This window comes from Oncorhynchus tshawytscha, linkage group LG02 (genome assembly GCF_018296145.1).
Source record: "Oncorhynchus tshawytscha isolate Ot180627B linkage group LG02, Otsh_v2.0, whole genome shotgun sequence".
NCBI lineage: Eukaryota > Metazoa > Chordata > Actinopteri > Salmoniformes > Salmonidae > Oncorhynchus > Oncorhynchus tshawytscha.
The window spans coordinates 29674874-29680873 of NC_056430.1; the positions used below are offsets into that span (position 1 = coordinate 29674874).

The 6000-nt window shown below is 44.2% G+C and overlaps 1 protein-coding gene across 1 annotated transcript in view; it reads left to right on the forward strand.

Annotated features, from left to right (window-relative positions):
* LOC112240506 (liprin-alpha-4-like) overlaps window positions 1-6000 on the forward strand; it is a 266096-nt gene that overhangs the window by 70984 nt on the left and 189112 nt on the right. The window lies entirely within an intron of this gene.

Sequence of the window (6000 nt, forward strand, 5' to 3'; positions counted from 1 at the left end):
CGTCTTTATTGTTTTGAAACTTCTGTATGTGTGATGTCTACTGTTAATTTTTGTTTATTTCACTTTATATATTATCTACCTCACTTGCTTTGGCAATGTTAACACATGTTTCCCATGCCAATAAAGCCATTGAGAGAGAGAGATCTCTCTCCTGCTCCCTCCACCCCCCTCTTTCTCTCCTCTCTTTCTCTCTTCCTCTCTCTCACTCGCTTTCTCTCTCTCTCTCTCTCCTCTTTCTCTCTCCTCTTTCTCCCCCTCTCTCCTCTCCTCTCCTGCTCCCTCCACCCCCCCCTCTCTCTCTTTATCTCTCTCTCCTTCCTTCTCTCCCTGCAGGTCTCAGTGTTAAGTGTGGAGATGTGTGTGACAAATGGTGTTTAGTGCTCAGCAGTAATCCCCATTGTGTTCTAATGGGCCCTGAGTGGGTGTAATTGATAGTGACTGAGTGGTTTTTGGCAGGGCAGGGAGTGATTAAGAAGCAGGGCTTCTATGGGCACTGCTGTATTTACACAAATATACGTATGCACACAGACATGCACACAGACACACACACACACACACACACACACACACACACACACACACACACACACACACACACACACACAGAGCATTGGGATGGATTTCCTCTGACGAATACACGCACCTCCATCCCAGTGCATACAATACATGCTTATCAGTATGTATGCATGTGTGTGTTTGTGCTTGTTTGTGTGTGTTTATGACATCAAAGAGATTAGTAAAATGAATTTTATAGTTATTGTTACAAATATGGGATTTTTGTTTTTCTATTTGTTCAATGCTCAGCTTTAGTGTTAAGACTGTAGAATGTGTGTTCATTCAGTCTTCTCCACTCGTACTCTCATTCAACTCATCTCCGTCTCAGACCCAGCCCATCATCTAGTGCAGGGGTGTCAAACTCAAATACCCAGTGGGCCAAAATGTAAAACCTGAACAAAGTCACAGGCCAACATTGAACAAAATAACCTTTTAATATGGACCCAAACAAGTTTTGCTTTAACATTGAATATGGAACAAGCATCGCTTATTACCATACAATATATAATTTAATAGTGGAGACATGCAAAATCGAATTTCAAATGAAAAAACACATCAATGGCATTCATTTATTAAATAAATAAAATTTAAATAAAAATTGTATGCCTCTTTTCTATTTGCAGCCTTCTGATTTAAATACCAAAATAAACTTTTTCCACTGGCTAATAATTTTACAAATAAAATGATAATAAATCAATCAACCATTCAAGCCCATGCCTTGTAGCAAGAAAAAGTGCATAAAGAAAACGTTAATTATTGCACACTGGTCTAATCTGATGTGCCCAAGCCAGATACCTGGTATCTCTTCTTGGATGCTAGTTCATCAATGTCTGGGCTCAAGCTCTGAGCTGAAGAAATCCTCAGTATCGAGCGAAGATGTTCATCAGTCAGACGTCTCCTGTGAGTTGTTTTGGTCATCTTCATCGAGGAGAAAAGTTGCTCGCATAGATAAGTGCTGCCGAACATGGAGAGCATCTGAGCAGCTTGGGTGCGGAGCTGAGGCATTGTGTCAGGGATGAACCGTGGAAACTGTGCGGCGCCCACAGCATCATACTTTGACTTCAGCGTGTCGTTGCACTGGAGTTCAATCAGCTCCATTTGGATGTTGGTTGGTGCATTTTCCACATCAACTGCGAAGGGATTACTAAGCAGTTCAAACTTGCATTTCTGGGCATCGAAGTCGGCAAATCGCCGGCTAAACTCAGCGGCGAGAACACTGAGTTTTTCAGCAAACTGTGCGCATGGGAACACGGCGGTAGAGATCTGCGCTTTTATGGATTGGCAGCAGGGAAAATGGCAAGGGTTTCCTTGCAGCATCTGATTCTCCCACAGGCACAGTTTAGTTTTGAAGGCCCTCACTGCAGTGTACATGTCTGTGATGATGCGCCCCCGCCCCTGAAGCTGCAGGTTCAGCGCATCGAGATGGCTCGAGATGTCACAGAGAAAGGCCAGCTCACACAGGAACTTTTGCTCCCGGACTTCTGCTGTATCCTTCCCTTTGGTTTCCAGGAATTGACATATTTCCTCACGCAGCTCGAAACATCTGTTCAGTACTTTTCCTCTGCTTAGCCATCTCACCTCTGTGTGATACGGCACGTCTGCGTATTCCGAACCACACTCCTCCAGAAAAGATTTAAACTGGCGGTGATTTAGACCTTTGGCTCTTATAAAGTTAACTACCTGTGTTACTGTGGTCATAACATGTTCCATCTTTAGGGCTTTGGCACACAGTGCTTCCTGATGTATGATGCAGTGGTAAACAGTTAGCTCACCTGCACAGTTCTCTTCCCGCATCTTCTCCCGAACCATGCCCACCATTCCACTCTTTTTACCGCACACCGCTGGCGCACCATCTGTCGTTAATCCAACGAGTTTATCCCACGGCAGCTTTATTTCAGTTACACATTTGGAAACCTCCTCAAAGATTTCCTTTCCTGTGGTTGTGCCATGCATTGATTTGAATCCTAATAGCTCCTCCGTAACACACAGATTTGAGTCCACTCCACGGATGAAGACTGACAGCTGATCAGTATCAGATGCGTCGCAGCTCTCATCCACAGCGAGGGAGAACGCAACAAAATCTTTTCCCTTTTCCATCAGCTGGTCATACAGATTGGTGGCAAGATCACATGTGCGATCAGCTACTGTGTTCCTGCTCAGGCTCACGTTTGAAAATGTTTGTTTTTTCTCTGGGCATACGAGGTCACAAACCTTCATCATGCACTTTTTCATGAACTCTCCCTCATTAAAGGGCCGGGCTGATTTTGCGATCTCTGCTGCCACTATATAACTAGCCTTTACAGCAGCCTCGCTTTGTGATGTGGCTTTTTTAAACATATTCTGTTGTGAAACCAAACTTCTTTTCATCTCCTCTACTTTCTGGCTCCTTTGAGTCATGTCCAGGTCCTTGTATTTGTCATGGAGTTTCGTTTCATAGTGTCGTCTAATGTTGTACTCCTTACTTACAGCCACGTTGACTCCACAAACAAGACAAACAGGTTTGTCTTTTACATATGTAAACAGATATTCTGCCTCCCACTTGTCCAGAAAGCTCCTGTTTTCTGCCTTTCTTTTCGCCATTTTTGGGAAGGGTTAGCTCGCTGACAGTTGTAGCTGACTACTGTCACAGAGGAGAGAGCGTTTCTGGGTCCTGTCCTGATTGGCGCGCGAAAACAGCAGAGCATTATGGGATTCGTAGTATTAGTGGTGAATGCGCTGTATAATACCGGCGGGCCAGCTCTAGTAGTAATTTGATATTGTCTCACGGGCCAAATATAATTACCCTGCGGGCCAAATTTGGCCCACGGGCCAGAGTTTGACACCCATGATCTAGTGTTTCCCAGGAGGTTCTGAGATGGCAGAGTGGTGTTCCACTATGACATCATCTAGTGTCTCCCAGGAGGTTCTGAGATGGCAGAGTGGTAGAGAGGTGTTCCACTATGACATCATCTAGTGTCTCCCAGGAGGTTCTGAGATGGCAGAGTGGTAGAGAGGTGTTCCACTATGACATCATCTAGTGGCTCCGCTGCAGGCGCATGGCATCTGTATTATTTATAGGCACTCACACTGGGACTACTTTGCTGGCCACACACACACACACACCAACACACACACGCACACGCAAGCCTAGCCCGGGGTTGGTACATTACCTGCATCGCTTAGGCAAGGCAGAGAGAGCCAGCCAGAGTGTCTTGTCAGTTGAGGATGTATGACTCATGAAGTGAGTGATCCTCCTGTACCAAGGCCAGTTAATGTGGGAGGAAGAGGAGAGGACAGGACAGCAGAGGGAACCACAGTCTGACAGTGGCACTTAGGACAGTAGAGAGTTGTACTACCAGAGCCTTTGGACCAGCACAGAACAGCACATTATTTACCATCTATACTTAACCTTGGCTAAGATTAGCCCAGTCCAGGCCACGTCACGCACACATAGAGGATTTCCATCATGTTTCTGATGTGTCAGTGTGATGTGGGTTTGTCCTATGCTAAGCTTCAGGGACCGATATGACTTGGGTAAAGGTAGTGTCCACGACGCCATGATGTCACACCAGATAAAGCCTGGCATATACACATTACATCACACAGGGCTGCTGCGCATTGCTCTTTAAATATGTCTCTGCACTAATCTGACCTCTGCTGTGTGTGTGTGTGGCAAGATGATTTATTTATGAAATAATTTTTCTTTTTCTGAGCTTTCTTGCATTGTAACACAAGCTCACATGCTCAAGTGCTCTCTCTCTCTCTCTCTCTCTCTCTGTCTCTGTCTCTCTCTCTCTGTCTGTCTCTCTCTCTCTCTCTGTCTCTCTGTCTCTCATTCTCTCTCTCTCTCTCTCTGTCTCTCTCTCTCTCTGTCTCTCTCGCTCTCTCTCTCTCTCGCTCTCTCTCTCTCTGTCTGTCTCTTTCTCTCTCTGTCTCTCTTTCTTTCTCTCTCTCTCTTTCTTTCTCTCTTTCTCTCTCTCTCTCTGTCTCTCTCTCTCTCTCTGTCTCTCTCTCTCTCTCTCTCTCTCTCTCTCTCTCTCTCTCTCTCTCTCTGTCTCTCTCTCTCTCTCTCTCTGTCTCTCTCTGTCTCTCTCTCTCTGTCTCTCTCTCTGTCTCTGTCAATTCAATTCAATTCAAGGGCTTTATTGGCATGGGAAACATGTGTTAACATTGCCAAAGCAAGTGAGGTAGACAACATACAAAGTGAATATATAAAGTGAAAAACAACAAAAATTAACAGTAAACATTACACATACAGAAGTTTCAAAACAGTAAAGACATTACAAATGTCATATTATATATATATACAGTGTTTTAACAATGTACAAATGGTTAAAGGACACAAGATAAAATAAATAAGCATAAATATGGGTGTATTTACAATGGTGTTTGTTCTTCACTGGTTGCCCTTTTCTCGTGGCAACAGGTCACAAATCTTGTTGCTGTGATGGCACACTGTGGAATTTCACCAAGTAGATATGCGAGTTTTTCAAAATTGGATTTGTTTTCAAATTCTTTGTGGATCTGTGTAATCTGAGGGAAATATGTCTCTCTAATATGGTCATACATTGGGCAGGAGGTTAGGAAGTGCAGCTCAGTTTCCACCTCATTTTGTGGGCAGTGAGCACATAGCCTGTCTTCTCTTGAGAGCCATGTCTGCCTACGGTGGCCTTTCTCAATAGCAAGGCTATGCTCACTGAGTCTGTACATAGTCAAGGCTTTCCTTAATTTTGGGTCAGTCACAGTGGTCAGGTATTCTGCCGCTGTGTACTCTCTGTGTAGGGCCAAATAGCATTCTAGTTTGCTCTGTTTTTTTGTTAATTCTTTCCAATGTGTTAACTACTTATCTTTTTGTTTTCTCATGATTTGGTTGGGTCTAATTGTGCTGCTGTCCTGGGGCTCTGTAGTGTGTGTTTGTGTTTGTGAACAGAGCCCCAGGACCAGCTTGCTTAGGGGACTCTTCTCCAGGTTCATCTCTCTGTAGGTGATGGCTTTGTTATGGAAGGTTTGTGAATCGCTTCCTTTTAGGTGGTTGTAGAATTTAACAGCTCTTTTCTGGATTTTGATAATTAGTGGGTATCGGCCTAATTCTGCTCTGCATGCATTATTTGGTGTTCTACGTTGTACACGGAGGATATTTTTGCAGAATTCTGCGTGCAGAGTCTCAATTTGGTGTTTGTCCCATTTTGTGAAGTCTTGGTTGGTGAGCGGACCCCAGACCTCACAACCATAAAGGGCAATGGGCTCTATGACTGATTCAAGTATTTTTAGCCAAATCCTAATTGGTATGTTGAAATGTATGTTTCTTTTGATGGCATAGAATGCCCTTCTTGCCTTGTCTCTCAGATCGTTCACAGCTTTGTGGAAGTTACCTGTGGCGCTGATGTTTAGGCCAAGGTATGTATAGTTTTTGTGTGCTCTAGGGCAACAGTGTCTAGATGGAATTTGTATTTGTGGTCCTGGTGA